This window comes from Monodelphis domestica, chromosome 1 (assembly GCF_027887165.1).
Source record: "Monodelphis domestica isolate mMonDom1 chromosome 1, mMonDom1.pri, whole genome shotgun sequence".
In the NCBI taxonomy this organism is placed as follows: domain Eukaryota; kingdom Metazoa; phylum Chordata; class Mammalia; order Didelphimorphia; family Didelphidae; genus Monodelphis; species Monodelphis domestica.
Window position 1 is genome coordinate 571,543,393 of NC_077227.1, and position 16,728 is coordinate 571,560,120.

The 16,728-nt window shown below is 42.1% G+C and overlaps 1 protein-coding gene across 2 annotated transcripts in view; it reads left to right on the forward strand.

Annotated features, from left to right (window-relative positions):
- The first annotated feature begins 343 nt into the window (after window positions 1–343).
- The window catches only part of RASSF2 (Ras association domain family member 2), a 79,921-nt gene continuing 63,536 nt past the window's right edge, over window positions 344–16,728 (forward strand). Inside the window, exon 1 of one of the 2 annotated variants that reach the window (XM_007476286.3) lies at window positions 344–1,016. The gene's annotated coding sequence lies outside the window, so the exon portion shown is untranslated. The remainder of the gene's footprint in view (window positions 1,017–16,728) is intronic. The other variant, XM_007476285.3, reaches the window with a different exon arrangement.

Below are 16,728 nucleotides of genomic sequence, written 5' to 3' on the forward strand. Positions count from 1 at the left end.
GAAGTGGGTAGGGACCCTGCCTCTCCTCCATGTATACTCCTTGAAGTATCCCGGGTGCCTGGCACAGTCCCTGACCTTCAGCAGGAGCTAACCAAATGCTAATTGCTCGATTAAGATTAAGGTCCTTTACAGCTCTAACATTCTGTGGAGTCTTCCTTCCTCTCCCGACCCTTAGTTGTCCCCCCAAACAAGAAGGTCGCCGTAGGGCAGCCCAATACCTAGACAGCTGCGCCTTCAAAGGGGCGTTCAGCCCAGCCCAACTCAACTCATCTTCCCAAACCACTAGCCGTTCCCCGCGCCCCCAGGAAAAAAAGAAAAGCAAAGCAAAGATGTCTAGGATGACAATCCAACGGGTGGATGTTCTGCGAGCGCCTGAGCCACCACTACAGAGGCTCAGCATTGTCTGAGAGGGAGGGGAGAAGCCCCGCCTCCCGTTCCCCCCCTGGGGAGGGGGAGAGTGGAAAGAAAAGGGGGCGGGGAGGCGAGGGGCCGCCTAGCCAATGGGGCTGCAGAAGACAGAGGCCTGCCGTGGCTGGATTGGAGCTGGGGGCTCCAACAATCAGGGAGGGTGGAAGCGGGGGAGGGCGGTGGCCCCGGCGGCTGGTGAGATCCTCCCTCCTCTGTCTCCCCGAAGCTGGCCCGCGAGCCCTCCCGGGGACTGATGGGCTGGACCTGCCGAGGAGGAGACGGCTGCCGCGTGGACCGGAGTGAAGTCCGCAAGGGCTGTCCCCCAGGGGTAGCCCCGCGACCCCAAGGTTGCCCCTGCTAGCCCTGGGGCGCACGGTAAAGCGGTCTTTGATCCTCCTTCCCCTTTGGCTGCCCTGGCAGCCCTGCTCTCTCTTCCCCTTCCTCTTGTCTTGGTGCTCTGTGTGTCTGTGTCGGACTGTCTCGGCGTGTGTCTCTTCGTGTTCCCGTGCACGCGTGAAGCTGGGCTCTGGGCTCCAGTCCTTCGCAGCGGATCTCCTGCGCTCAGCCCCAGCGAACCATCCCTGGTCCTCAATGCAGCCCGCGACGAGGTCTCTGTCTCTCAAACTTTGGCATCCCAGCTCCATCTTTGTAGGCACATCCCCTCCATCTCTCCTATTCTCTTCCCCCCATCCCCAAATGCAAGGGAGTGGAGCATTGTGTGACTGTAGCGCTGCTACCTTGGGTGACCCTAGGCACTTCACTGCTTCAGGCCTCAGTTCCCTCTCCTGTAAAATGAGGTGGGAGTGTTTGATCTCTCTTTTAAAGGTGCTATTGGGTTTGAGTTGCGCCCATGGGAGGTCCTCCCTCGAGGTCCCGAAAACTGTACTTCCTTGGTGGGAGTCTAGGCTCTTTCCCTTTGAAACCTTCCAATGGGGTGGCAGGTGCAGTGAGCTGGGCTTCTAGGGACAGTGCAGTATAGTGGAAAGTACCCAAGATTTGAAGTCAGAGGCCCTAGTTTTCAATCCTGTTTCTCCGTTCTTTATATTAAATATATGGCCTTACTAATCACTTCCCCTTTCTGTGAGCTTAAAATGAGGAGCTAGGATACAGGATTTCTAAGTGGATATTTTTTTTTCCTGCTCTACATCACTCTGATCCCATTCACAAGGTGGAATAAAAGATCTTGGGGGCAGCAAATTGAGCCTTTCTAGTTGTGCCTTAGAATTAGAATAGATTACATTTCATTAATCTTTTCCTTTCAAAGCCCTTGGAGGGAGGAAGAAACCCTAGCTAGCCCCCACAATCCCGAGTTTGTTGTCAAGGCTTTTGGGCCAAACATCTCCCTTATCTGGATGTGGGAGTTAAACTCTTGATTGTCCATTCCAGGCTGGTGAGAGGAAACAATTATGTGGCTTCTTTTAGAAGTGGAGGCAGGACGGGCAGGGGCAGTTCTCTTGTTTCTTTCTTCTCTTTGTTTCTGTGTGCCTGACTTATAAAAAATCTAATTTTAAGTGAAGGTTTTTATTTTGTGTTGCTTGTATTTTGCTGAAGTGAAGAAATCATTTTGTTCTCTGAAACTTATCACTCTTGGTTTCCAGAGTAGGCCTGAAGTTTTAACAGGAGGTGGACCCCTGGCACTAATCTTCTAGCTAGCCAAGCTCTGACAGGCTTTGTATAGTGGAATGAGCACTCTAATTAGAGTCATGGAACCTGGGTTCAAATCTTGACTCTGCCATGGACAGGTCACTTAAATCTTTCTGGACTTCAGGTTCCTCCTTTGCAAAGTAAGAAAATTGGACTGAATGACTTCCTAAGTTTTTTTTTTTCTTCCAAACCCCAGGTCTGTGATGTTGAGTTTGTATGTACTTATAGATATTTGACTAAAATTGTGAGACTTGTTATTGGTTGGTCATTTTTCATGTCCAACTCTTCCTGACTCCATTTGGGTTTTGTGGTTTTGGGGTTTTTTTTGGGCAAAATATTAGAGTGGTTGGTCATTTCCTTCTCCAGATCATTTTACAGATGAGGAAACTGAGGCAAACAGGGCTAAGTGATTTGCACAGGCTCACACATTTAGAAAATGTCTGAGGCCAAATACTAGAATACTAATGATTACCAGATACTAGAATACTAGTGAGATACTAGCGGATAAGAGCTTTGGCCTTTTAAAGTCATTGGGGTTCAATGACTTGGCCACAGAGTTTTCTGGACAAAGATATTAGAGTGGTTCACCATTTTCTTTTCTAGTGGGTTAAGGCAAACAAAAGTTTAAGGAACTTGTCCAAGGTTACACAGCTAATAAGTGTCCGAGACAAGTCTTCCTGAAGCCAAGCCCAGCGCTCTATCTGTACTACTTACTACTTTGTACATAGCAGATGCTTAATGAATATTGGTCATACTGGATTGAATTGTCACTCTGGGCAAGCTAGAAGGCAATACAATTTAGTAGGAAGCATACTATGTTTCAATTTGAATATTGGCCCTGCCTCTCACTAGCTGTGTGATCTTGGGTAAGTCCTATCACTTCTCTAAAACCATTTCTTCATCCAAAAAATGAGGGGGCTTGTCTATACACTTTTAAGTTTTTCATTTTTTTTATTAAATGTCTGGTACATTTACTTCACTAGGCACTTGGATGACAGTCATTTATTCCTGGAGAGATAGGGTTGCCATGAAAATAAATGATACTAATGAGGACAGGTAGGGTTAAAAAAGACCTATAATTTAAATTCAGCCAATTGGGCAACATCATAAACCTTCTTTTGAGAGCAAGAACTGTGATAGAACAACAGAAGTTTAGAGGAGGAAGGGATTTTAATCCAATTCCTTCATTTTACAAATGGGGAAACTGAAGCCTAGAAGGCTCTCATATACTCACCTCACATTGAGACAGAACCAAGACTGGAATCTGGATCTCAGAATTCTCAGAAGGGTTTTTGGAATTATATTTTCACCTCTCTGTGTGATAGGAATGGGACAACTTTATTTTATTTGTTTTGGAGGTAGGAGGGGCAATGTTTATTATATGTTACCATTTAGGTAGCTTATAATTAAATGATTATTATTATTATTTAGATATCTCCTCTAAAGTCCTCTCCTGGTTCCTTGTCCTGAGGGTGGAGGTGACCCTGGGAGCTTCAAAGGCATGCTTGTTGAATTTGAGATGGTCCTGCCAAAATAGAAAGACTTGTGTAGTTGCTATGGAAGGAACAGCCCATTTCTTCCTCCTCCTCCTATTTTCCCTGTTTCTAGGTTTAGATCTACTGAGGAAGCCCATGGGCTCTCTCTGGCACCAGGTTTTTTTTTGCTTTGCCAGTTCCCTTAGTTATTGGGCTTCTAAATAAATCATATTAAAGCATAGATAAACAAAAAGTAATTAACAACTTTGCTAGGCAACAAGGCACTCATGAGTGCCTACTAAGTGCCAGGGGGTGTATGGGGTGTTCAGGGAGGACTAGTACCTTTGGTGTGAGGGCTTGCTGAGTCCTTTTCAGGACTGCTCATCCCCCTTTGGTGTTTACTGCCACCCAGCTCTCACTGTGGCTCTAAGAAGCTGTAGCATGCACAGCAGTAAATCATCAGCCCAAGCTGTTTAGCATTTAGCAGGTGGGCTAACGCAGGTTGGGGGCAAGGCTTCTTCTGGGCAGAAGGGGCAGATTTGTTCTAATGGTCAAGAAGGCCATGGGGGAAACAGGTGCTCTGGAGCACTTGGACCTTGGTTAGACACCAAAGGTGCCACAGCCATCTACTGCATCTTGAAGTGGCTTGCCACTGGACACTGACGACAGAGTGAGACTGATGACTCTGTGAAACTCCGCCTCTCTTAAAATGCAATTTATACTTGAGTCAAAAGATATTACCCATGATGCCAACTATGTGCCAAGGACTGGACCAAGTGTTAGAGACAAAACAAGGCAAAAGATAGTTCCTGCTCTCAGGGAGTTAACAGATTAGGGGGTGAGAAAACAATATGCAAACAACTGTGTTAAAATAAGAAATTATAGTTCAGTCATCTCAGTCCTGTCTCATTCTTCATGATCCTATTTGGGGTGTTCTTGCCCAATGTGAACTCGAGTTGTTCTGACTCCAGAGGTCCAGTATTTTATTCACTGAATAATAATGTAATAGAGAATGTTTACATTTTATCTTTCAGCTTATCCTGTACTGACCTCAGGAAAACCTGAGTTCAAATTTGGCCTCAAGACACTTACTAGTTGTATGATCCTGGGCAAGTCACTTAACCCTGTTTGCCTCAGTTTCTTCATTTGTAAAATACTTTAGTATCTTTGCCAAAAAAACCCCAAATGGGATCATGAAGAGTTGGATATGTCTGAAACAACTGAGCAATGTGTCTGAATTTGGTAAAACTTGCATTTGGCAGCAGGAACTTATATTCAGTAAATATTCTTATATAATGATACTTATATGAATGCAGGATGAATGCAAGATTTAGAGTTAGTAGAGTTCTTATTGATTATCTCATTACAGCATAAGGTTTTCTTTTATCTTAATAAGACAGCTAAGCAGTACCATGGATAGAGAGAGGGAGTTGGAATCAGGAAGATCTGAGTTTGAATCCTGCTTTAGACCCTGGGTAAGACACTTAACTTCCCTCAGCCTCAGTTTCTTTATCTGCAAAATGGGGAAAATAAGAGCCCTTACCTCCTAGGGCTATTGTATGGCTTAAATGAGGAACATATGTCGAAAACCTTAAGTGAATAACTTTCACCAAAGAAGTATAATTTGGATCTTAACCAATGGATTTGCTAATCATTTTTCCCTTTCATGGCTTCTAGTCATAACATAAATATTTAAATAAAAACTTTTAGAGGATGAGAACTGAGATGGTAGAGATGTCATTCTTCAGGGCCTAGCTATGCAATTTCCTTTTGCCACTCTCACTAAAGCTTTAGGCCTTACTAAAATAAAATAAAATAACAAAAAAAGGTGTCATAACCCATGCAGAATTCTTTTGCACATCTAGGCCTTCAGCTTGATTTTTGTTTTCAGTGGGCTTCATTCCTTTCCTTTTAGGGAACTCAACCAGAGGCGTCCAAAAAGAGTGAGATCTCAAATGAACAGAGAAACATGAAGTAAGGATGGGTAGAGTTTCTTGCTCTAAGACTTTCCCAGATGGTATCTGGATAGGGAGTACAGCCTTTCCCAGTATAGAGACTTGGACATTTAGGTTTCCTAGGCAAGCAGTCTCTCCCTTCCTTCCTTTCTTCCTTCCTTCCTTCCTTCCTTCCTTCCTTCCTTCCTTCCTTCCTTCCTTCCTTCCTTCCTTCCTTCCTTCCTTCCTTCCTTCCTTCCTTCCTTCCTTCCTTCCTTCCTTCCTTCCTTCCTTCCTTCCTTCCTTCCTTCCTTCCTTCCTTCCTTCCTTCCTTCCTTCCTTCCTTCCTTCCTTCCTTCCTTCCTTCCTTCCCTTGTTTAACTCATTCTGTATTGATTGTAGAGAAAGATGTCTCCCAATAGAGAATGGCTTCTTGTCCCATGTTTTGAGAGGAGAACAATTAGAAGTATGGCCATCTCCAGGAAGCCTAGATATGACAGCTGTGAGCTTGGCACATAACAGACTTTTGCATCCTGAGGCTTTATGATTTGGTCTAGGCCCTGGAGATAATGGGAAGGAGAAAGCAACACAGGGCTGCCTCTAAAGGGCAAGACTCTTGGGGTATCCCAGGGCATCTCCCTTTATCTAAGTGGATTCCGATTAAGTTGATCATTGAAGGCAGCAGGATAAGGAGAAGTACTCGGAGGGCAGCGTGCTAAAGTGCAGAGAGCCCTGGGTTCCAATCTCAGCTTTGTTGCTATTGGCTGTGATGTTGGGCGAATCTTTCTGTGACTTTGGGCCTTTTGCTTCCTTGGTTTCCTCCTTTGGAAAAGGAGGGAATTGGACCTAAAGCTCTTGGGTCCCTGCCTTCCTGCTCTCTCTTCTCCTTATTTATCCTATTTGTTGCCCACCTACCTATTGCTTAAGTGGCATGAGGGCCGTAGTGCCGCAGCTAGGCCCTTGCATTTGGGAGAGTTTGGTGCTTTCATAGTTTCTCTGCAGAGGCTGGGCAAGAAAAGGATGAGTACAGGAATTAGTATGTGAAGACTTTGTTAGCCCAAGGCACAGCAGCTGTTTTGTTTGCTGTTCCAATTCCTTGCATAGAGAACATTTTCCCAAAGTTCTCTGGGACATTTCTGAAAAAGACTTCATCTTGGTTGATTCTGGGTGGGGGAAAACCACAGGTATAGTGGAAAGAGAGCCAGGCTTGGCGTCTGAGAGGAGGCTTCGTGGCAGTCAGAGGAATCCTGACAGATTCTGGAGGCAGAAGGCTCCGTCTTAAATTCCACCTCTGATACTTTCTGTGAGACTTTGGACAAGACGTGGGCCTCAGTTTCTTCATTTGTAAGAATGGGTTAAACTCAACAGCTTCCAAGTTCTCTTTTAGCTTTGGATCTGGGGTCCTATAAAGGTGAGCCTTGAGGTCCCTTCCATTTCTAAGTTTATGAATCTAAAAGGCGAGCTGGCTCAAATCTCAGCTCTAACATTTACTAGCTGTGAAACCCTGGACAAGTCACTAAGGACCTCAGTTTTCTCTTCCATACAATGGAGCTAATAATAGTTGCACTATCTACCTCATAGGGTTTCTGTGAGGTTAGTGCTTTGTAAACTGTAGAGCACTTTAGAAAAGAGAGCCTTTAGGCTTGGATCTTTTTGGACAGTAGCTAGTGGTGGAGCTGAATCTCAGGCTGGGGCATGGACCTCCACTCATAAACCTTTCTTCCTTTAATACATCCCTCAATCCAATTGAATTGGCTTTTTTGTTATTCTTTGTATGCAAATTTCATCTTCTATCTTGTCTTTCTATTGGGACAGTTTGGTTGGGCAGGAAATAGAGTGCAGAGCCTCAAGTCAGGAAGATTCATTTTCCTGAGTTAAAATCTAGCCTCAGATTCTTACTAGATGAGTGACCCTGAGCAAGTCGCTTAACCCTGTTTGCCTTAGTTTCCTCATCTATAAAATAATCTGGAGAAGGAAATGGCAAACCACGCCAGTATTTTTGCCAACAAAGCCCCAAATGGGGTCAAAAAGAGTTGGATGTGACTGAAAAAACTCTGAATAACCTCTATCTCTATGCCTTGGTGCTGACTCTCCCCCATGCCCATGATATAGTTCCTTCTCATCTTTGTCTCTTAAAAATCTATAGTTTCATTCAAAGCTCAGCTCAAGCTGTACCTTTGTTGATCCTCCCTATTCCCAGCAGTTAGTGCTTCCCTCCACCTTAAAATTACCTTGTATAAATTTTGAATATACTTATAGGGATCAGAGTTGGTTCTCCTGAAAGAATGTAAACCCCTTGAGGGCAAGGACCATCGGTTTTATTTTTGTCTTTGTATCTCCAGTGCCTAGCCCAGAAAGAAGCACATACCAGTTTCTTGATAGATACTTATTGATTAATTGAATATTATGTGATAAACCTGCTAAGGAGGAGACCGAGTTATATGATGTTTATAGTCACTCTTAGCTCTAACATTCTGTGACTCCCTTGAGGCCACTCCCACAGGGCTTAGCCTCCCTCTTGTGTGTAAAGAGCCATCCCTTAGCACCCTTGCCAGCCTTGAATGCTGGCTTGTTCCTGGAGCAGCAGGGCTGATAGTCTTTTTAAAAATTAAATTAAATTAAATTTTATCTTATTTGGTCAATTTTAAACATTATTCCTTGGTTACAAAATTCATATTCTATCTCTCCCTCCCCTCCCCCCACCCTTCCTGTTGCCGATGTGCAATTCTACTGGGTATTCCATGTGTCCTTGATCAGTATCTATTTCCATGTTGTTTACACTAGGATGTTCATTTAGGGTCTACATCCCCAATCATATCCCATTGACCCATGTAATCAAGCAGTTGTTTTTCTTCAGTGTTTCTGCTCCCACAGTTCTTTCTCATAGATCTCTCTGGGTTGTTCAGGATCACTGCATTGCCACAAATGGAGAAGTCCATTACATTCGATTGTACCACAGTGTATCAGTCTCTGTGTACGTTTTCCTTGCTCTGCTCCTTTCGCTCTGCATCACTTCCTGGAGGTTGTTCCAGACTCCATGGAATTCTTCCACTTTATTATTCCTTTGAGCACAATAGTATTCCATCACCAACATATACCACAGTTTGTTCAGCCATTCCCCAAATGAAGGGCATCCCCTCATTTTCCAAGTTTTGGCCACCACAAAGCGCGCAGCTATGAATATTCTTCTACCAGTCTTTTTCCTTATTATCTCTTTGGAGTACAAACCCAGCAGTGCTATGGCTGGATCAAAGGGCAGACAGTCTTTTATTGCCCTTTGGGCATAGTTCCAAATTGCCCTCCAGAATGGTTGGTCAGTTCACAGCTCCACCAGCAATGAATTAATGTCCCTACTTTGCCACATCCCCTCCAGCATTCATTACTTTCCATAGCTGTCATGTTAGCCAATCTGCTAAGTGTGAGGTGATACCTCAGAGTTGTTTTGATTTGCATCTTTCTGATTATAAGAGATGTAGAGCACTTTTTCATGTGCTTATTAATAGTTTTGATTTCTTTGGCTGAAAACTGCCTGTTTATGTCCTTTGCCCATTTATCAGTTGGAGAATGGCTTGATTTTTTGTACAATTGATTTAGCTCTTTGTAAATTTGAGTAATTAAACCTTTGTCAGAGGTTTTTATGAAGATTGTTTCCTAGTTTGTTGCTTCCCTTCTGATTTTAGTTACATTGGTTTTGTTTGTACAAAAACTTTTTAATTTGATGTAGTCAAAATTATTTATTTTACATTTTGTGACTCTTTCTAAGTCTTGCTTGGTTTTAAAATCTTTCCCTTCCCAAAGGTCTGACATGTATACTATTCTGTGTTCACCTAATTTACTTATAGTTTCCTTCTTTATGTTCAAGTCATTCACCCATTCGGAATTTATCTTGGTGTAGGGTGTGAGGTGCTGATCCAAACCCAATTTCTCCCACACTGTCTTCCAATTTTCCCAGCAGTTTTTATCAAATAGTGGATTTTTGTCCCAAAAGCTGGTGTCTTTGGGTTTGTCATAAACTGTCTTGCTGAAGTCACTTACCCTAAGTCTATTCCACTGAGCCTCCTTTCTGTCTCTTAGCCAGTACCAAATTGTTTTGATAACCACTGCTTTATAATATAGTTTGAGATCTGGGACTGTAAGGCCACCTTAATTTGCTTTTTTTCCCCCCATTATTTCCCTGGATATCCTTGATATCCTGGATATCTTTTGTTTTTCCAAATGAACTTTGTTATAATTTTTTCTAATTCAGTAAAAAAGTTTTTTGGTAGTTTGATGGGTAGTTCGATGGGTGTGGCACTAGATAAGTAAATAAGTTTGGGTAGGGTGGTCATTTTTATTATGTTAGTTTGTCCTACCTATGAGCAGTTAATGTTTTTCCAGTTGTTTAGATCTAGGTTTAAATGTGTGGAGTGTTTTGTAGTTGTGTTCATATAGTTCTTGTGTTTGTCTTGGCAGATATATTCCCAAGTATTTTATATTTTCTAGGGTGATTTTAAATGGAATTTCTCTTTCTAATTCTTGCTACTGAGATGTGTTGGAGAAATATAGAAATGCTTATGACTTATGTGGCTTTATTTTTGTATCCTGCAACTTTGATAAAGTTGTTGATTATTTCAACTAGCTTTTTGGTTGATTCTCTAGGATTCTTTAAGTAGACCATCATGTCATCCGCAAAGAGTGATAACTTGGTCTCCTCATTGCCTATTTTAATGCCTTCAATTTCTTTTTCTTCTCTAATTGCTACTACTAGTGTTTCTAGTACAATGTTAAATAATAGCAGTGATAATGGGCATCCTAGGGCTGATAGTCTTTAAAACCATTGCAGGGTTGATGGATGGCTGATTGGTCTTCCCCAGTCACCTGTATTGCAGCCCAGACAGCTACCCTGCCCAGAGGAAGCCAGGAAGACATTGTCACTTTAGAAGAACAAAAGCAGCAGCAGCAGCAACAACAAAACGTTTCCCTTTTTTATGGCTTGGACGAAGAAGTCCTTTAGAAATGGGTCACCACCACAAGCTGGGTAGTTATTGGTTTTGTTTACAATGAGTCTTCCTTGTATGTTCCTGTGAAGGATACGGAGGGTGGGTCCAGGAGGGAAGACGGGCACCCCAGGCCTGTGTAAACATGGATGTCATCTGACTCCAATAGTTCCTCTGTCATCTGGGGATTTGGGGCGCTGGAGTCTGTAATCACCAGGGATGAAAGGTTGGCTCAACTTTTCACGTTAGGAGTTATGTTCTGGAGGGGGGAGACTGATGTAGAAGGCATGCCCACAGGAACTCCAATCACTTGGCACAGAGGCCAAGATTATCTTAAAAAAATATGCCCCCCAAATCCTTGTTGGTTGAAAAGAAATCAATTGAAAATAAAACAAAACTAGATAAATAAAAGAATGATAATAAAAATATGACATCATGGGATTTGTAGTTGGAAAAGATATTATTGATCATTAACTCCAACTTTTTCATTCTACAGCTAAGAAAACTATGGTCCAGGAGAAATTAAGGTCCATGGCTTGTTGGTCTTCTAGTTAACTTAATGTCAGCAATTATAGGTTAATACTTATTGATTATAGAAAATCTTTAGCAAAGAATGTGATCTTGGGTTGGGTACCTTCCCATTGCTTTAAGTCCCCTAATTTGAAGCAAAATCCTTCGTCTAGATTTGGTCAATGAAGTATGGTAAAAAGAACCCTGACCTGAGAGTCAGGAAATCTGGATTCTAGTCCTAGAGTCACTAGTAACTTATTGTGTGACTTTGGGGAAGTCATTTCCCTTTCTAGGGGCCTCAGTTTTCTTCTTTATAAAATGAAAGAGGTGATATCACTAGATCAGTGGTGCCAAGCTCAAATGGAAATAAGGGTCATTAAACCACACATAAGGATCATTGTGGGAGTAGGAAAACAGCTTGTTAAAATTATCTCTGTTTTATGACATTTTTAATTTATTTTGTAAAATATTTCCCAATTACATTTTAATCAGGTTTGAGCAGCCTTCAGTAGTATCCAGGGCCATGTGTTAGATACTTCTGGTCTTTTTTGAACTCCCTTCTATCTATAATATTGTAAAACTCTGTAAGGGAGGGGCCTATCAGCTTGCAAAAGCAAAAAGGAAACCGTTTTTGCTTCCTCTTTCTGACCTCTTTCATTCACTCTAGAAAACGAAGCAAACTATTTAGATGCTTCAAATAAGCCCTTTTCACAAAGCTATGGACTATTTGGACTGGAGACTTGATATAACACAATATTGATTTATAACGTATGTTCCAGCATAGGTTTCAAGGCTCTACATTTTTTTTTAATCCTTACTGTATATTGGCTCCAAGGCAGAAGAGCTAGGCAATGGGGGTTAAGTGACTTGCCCAGGGTCACATAGCTAGGAAATGTCTGAGGTCAGATTTGAACCTAGGACACCTCCCTACCCCCTTCCATCTCTACATCTGGCCTTCAATTTACTGAGCCACCCAGCTGCCTCCTACAAGGCTCTACTTTTGAATCTGAAGGCAATGGAATTTTCAGTACCAGAAGTATGTCTGTGTACCATGATTTTTTAGGCTCCCCTCACCTGTTCCTACAGAGAAAATAGTTCATATCTGTGCAGCATGCATGTTATAGGGTTGTCACTTTTGATACCCAGAATGATGAACCAGTGTGTCTAGTGTGATGCTCCTAGGATGTGGCATAGCTGGGATGCTAACCTCCGACTTGGATCTTTAAATCCAGCACTCTTTCCACTCTACTAGGCTGCTAAATCTCCTTCTCAGCTTGGAGATATATTTAGGTCATAATGAGAAAGGAGCCCTTTCAAATGATAGGGCTGAATGTTGCTTGAATGGTTTTACTTGGAATGTCCTGTTGGAACGGTTGCCACATTCTGCTGTGATTTGCTTTCAGTGTCTTCTTTGCTATTTCCCTCTGAGGTTTTGTGGACTCCCTGAGTCCTTATCATTGGTCAGAACCCCTGTTGTTGGTTTTACAGATGTGATTCCATTCTTCTGTCCTGTCTGCTGGCCTTCCTCCTAGGAATTAGAGCCATCCCTCAGGGATACTCTCAGAGGATGCAGGTTTTCCTCTCCTGGCTCTGGTTCTCTGGGCTTTACCACCGTGCCTCAGTGGCTTTATACAGACAAGGAAACTTAAGTTTCCTCAGCCTCTGAGACTTCTCACTCTGGAACATCTTCTCCCATCGATGAGTTCCTCCTGGAACCTCCATTTTGAGGCTGACATAGGCTAGTCACATCCTTCATTCCTTTCCTAGCTCTTCTTCTGACTCTTGGGACTTCACTGCCATGTCCCCACTTAGCACCTTCCTTCCTATTCCTCTTTCTCAACTTTTTCAGCTTCCCCATTAGAATGGGAGGTAATTAGAATGTAAGGTATTGCCTTTTTTTACTTCTATTCACATCTCTAGTGCTTAGCACAATGCTAGGTACACAACAGATATTTAACTTGTAGTTAACATGCTGATTTCTTATACACATAAGCCTTGTAGCAAGTGATCCAGGGAGTGGAGGTGATACCTACCATTGAAGACAAAGTGATTCTTAATTAGGAAACTTTTCACCCTTTGGAGAAGTACCCAAACTAAAAATGGGGCAAACACACTCTTAGGTGGGAGGAAGGCATGCTGGTGATAATGGTCTATATTCATTATTCTTGCTCACTGGGTGCTAAGTGATGTTGCTTCTGTAGTACTAAAGGATGACAAGTCTTTTGAGGTTTGTAGGAATAAAAATGAATAAAATACTCCTAGTATTTAAAATATATAAGATTTTTAATAAATCAAAAGAGAGGGAAAAGAAAAAAAGGTTCTTTCAGTCAAGTGAGCAGAACAAAGAGAGCCAGAGACTCACACCTGCAGCACATTACCAAAAGCACAAGCTCCAAAAAAAGAACCCCACAGTGTGGGTCTCAGCCAAATTTATCTCCCAAGCATCCCTGTGCTGAATGCTGGGGATACAAATAAGAAAAAGGGAGTCAGTTCTTACCCACAATGAGTTTATAATCTAAGAAGATTGGAGGAGACAATATGTAGAAGGGAAGCTGAAAGAGGGTAGGACAGGGAAGGGTGCCAGAAGGTACCTGGCTGGGAAGGCAAGATGAAGATAAAGATGGAGTTGAAACCAAGCAAAACAGCTAAGTAACAAACGAAGAGCTGGCTACCATTTTATGCCCTTTATTAAAGGGGAGACTGTGCGAGGAGGTTTCTTGCTTCTTCCTCCAGCCTTCTAATCAGAGTTGGAATGAGTGCCCTTGGGAGGGAGAGAGGGAGTTTTTCATTGGAAGTGACCAGACAAAGGCTGCACTTGAAGGGTATGTTGTTGGGAGAGAGGTGGTTATTTCTTTTTGTTTTACGTTCAAAAATTGTTTGTATTTCTATACAATATAATTTCAGTTTGAGAGAAGGGGCAACAATTATGGACATCCAAAAAAGTCTTCACAAGTAGGAGGTGGCTCTTTAGTTGTATGTTTTAGTTTTTGTTTAGGGATATTTTATTTTTTCCTCAATTACATGAAAAAAAATTGATTTGTTTTTCTTTTGAGTTTGAGCCAAATTCTTCCCCCTTCCTTCCTTCCTTCCCCTCCCTCTTTCCTGAGACAGCAAACACTCTGATATAGATTTTTCATGTGCAATAATGTAAGACATTTTTCTGTATTAGTCATTTTGTGAAAGAGAACTCGAGCGAACAAAAGAAAAGTGAAGAAATAAAATGGAGTATAGAATGTGTCAGTCTGCTTTCAGACCCCATTAGTTCTTTTTCTAGAGGTGGATGGTGTTTTTCATCATGAGTACTGTCTCAGATCAGTGTATTGCTAAGAATAGGTAAAACAGTCATAAATGTTCATCATACAGTATTGCTGTTACTGTATGCAATGTTATCCTGGTTCTGCTCACTTCACTCTGCATCAGTTCATGTAGGTCTTTCCAAGTTTTTCTGAAATCATCTTGCTTATCATTTCTTACAGCACAGTAGTATTCCATTGCAATCAAATGCCACAACTTGTTCAACCATTCCCCAATTGATGGACATCTCAGTTTCCAATTCTTTGCCACCATAAAAAGACCTGCTACATTTTTGTACAAATAGGTCCTTTCCCCTTTGTTTGGAATACAGACATCGTAGTGGCACTACAGGATCAAAAGATATGAACAATTTAAAAGCACTTTAGGCATATTTCCAAATAGCTGTCCAAAATGGGGTTCTTTCTTGAATGTGAGTTGGATTAGATTGAGGTCCCTTCCAACTGTGACATTCCATGATTCTGAAACTGAGGTTCTCAAAGAAGAAATGACTTGCTAAAATCATATAATGAGAAAGTGACAGAACCTCCATTTGAACTTAACTCTGAGTCCAGTGCTCTTTCTACCATGTTATTCTGGATCTTGTTGTCAACTCTGACATTGATAGACTGTCACATGATCTCTCTGTGCCTCAGTTTCTTCACTTGTCAAATCCTGTATGCCTTTTTCACAAAACAAAAGTTATGAATTTGGAATCAGGGGACTTGGGCTCAAATTCTAGGTCCTGCCTCCTACTACCTATGTGATCTTGCTATTTCTTACATATGACATGGGGAGCTAAATGGCATAATGGAGAAAGCACTGGGCATAGAGTCAGGAAGACTCCTCTTCCTGAGTTCAACTGTGACCTCAGACATTTACCAGCTTGATGTTCTTGGGCAAGTCATATAACCCCGTTTGCCTTAGTTTCCTCATCTATGAAATGAACTGGAGATGGAAATGGCAAACCATTCCAATGTGTTTGCTAAGAAAATTCCAAAGGAGGTCACTAAGAGTCCAACATGTCTGGAACAAGTGAACAACAACAACACACATGACATTCTATCTCTGTCTTTGTGTTCCCTGAATTGAATGTGAATTCCTTCAAGTTAGGGACCTTGTTATTTTTGTCTATATTCACAGTGCCTGGCACAAAGATGCTTAATCAATGCTTCTGGATTGATTGTCCTGGGTGAGTCCCTTTAGTTCTCTGGGTTTCCATTTCCCCATCTGTAAAACAAGAGAGTTGTACAAGCGACCTTTGTTTCATTTCAGTTCTGAAGGTGTGATCTTATGATCCAATGAACATATGTCCTACTCAAATACTTAAAACAAACCCTTACTTTCTTTCTTAGTAATGACTCTAAGACAGAAAGGCAAGGGTGAGGCAAATGAGGTTAAATGACTTGCCCAGGATCCCATCCCATCTGTGGTCAGCTTTGATCTTCCCAACTCCAGACCTGGTACTCTATCCACTGTGCTACCAAGCGGCCCCTCTTCTCAAATGTTTCTAACTTTTTCTAAAGTTAGCATCCTGAAATCTAGTAGAATAGTACCAGATGGGAAGACAGAACTGGGTTTCGAGTTCTGAAGAGCACGGGTATAACCTTGAGGAGAAAAAAAGTTATTGCTCCCATGCCTCAATGTCTATAAAATGGAGTCTCTCTTTTCAGGTTACATGAAGAGCAGTGTAGGGTCAAGTTCTTTGAACTCCTATGAAAAGAACATTCTTTAAATTCCAAGGTGCTACTTCTCCTCTGCATTAGTCATCAGCCTGGAGAACAGGTACAAGTAGTCTTTGAAGCTCCCAGTGGTGTTTGGTCCTGCAGTCACAATCAGCAACAACATCCTGTGCATTTCTCCACACCCACCCTTACTAGTAGGAAGGTGGGCAACTAGGTGGTACAGTGGATAGAATGTCAGGTCAGGAGTCAAGAAGACTCATCTTCCTGAGTTCAAATCTGGCCTCAGACACTTACTAGCTAGGTGACCCTGGATGAGTCAGTTTCTTTGCCTCATTTTCTTCATCTATAAAATGAGTTAGAGAGAGAAATAGCAAGCCATTCTAATATCTTTGCCAAGAAAGTTCCAAATGGGATCATGAAGAATTGGATAAGACTGAACATCAAAAGTAGAAGAATGAAATACTCTATTCTTGGGGAACCACATGACAATAATATTTCTTGAATAGGGTGAGGAGTGGCAGCCCTGGGGCTAAACAGCCCCTTTCTTTAGCCTTTAGATTAATTTGAGGATTTATAGTGAACTTGCTGGTAAAGAATAGAGTTGGTAGGGGGACCCCATATCCTGTCTTGTGCCTTTTCTATTGTGGTATCTATTCTCCAAAGATTTGTGATAGGAGAATAAATGCCTGGGAAAGAGTTCTGAGGTGCACTTCTCTTTGCAGGAGAAAGCATGTTATACTTGGTGTCAGTTAAATTTGGGTATCATAGGGGATTGTGGGTCAGAGTTGGAACTGAGTTCAAATCT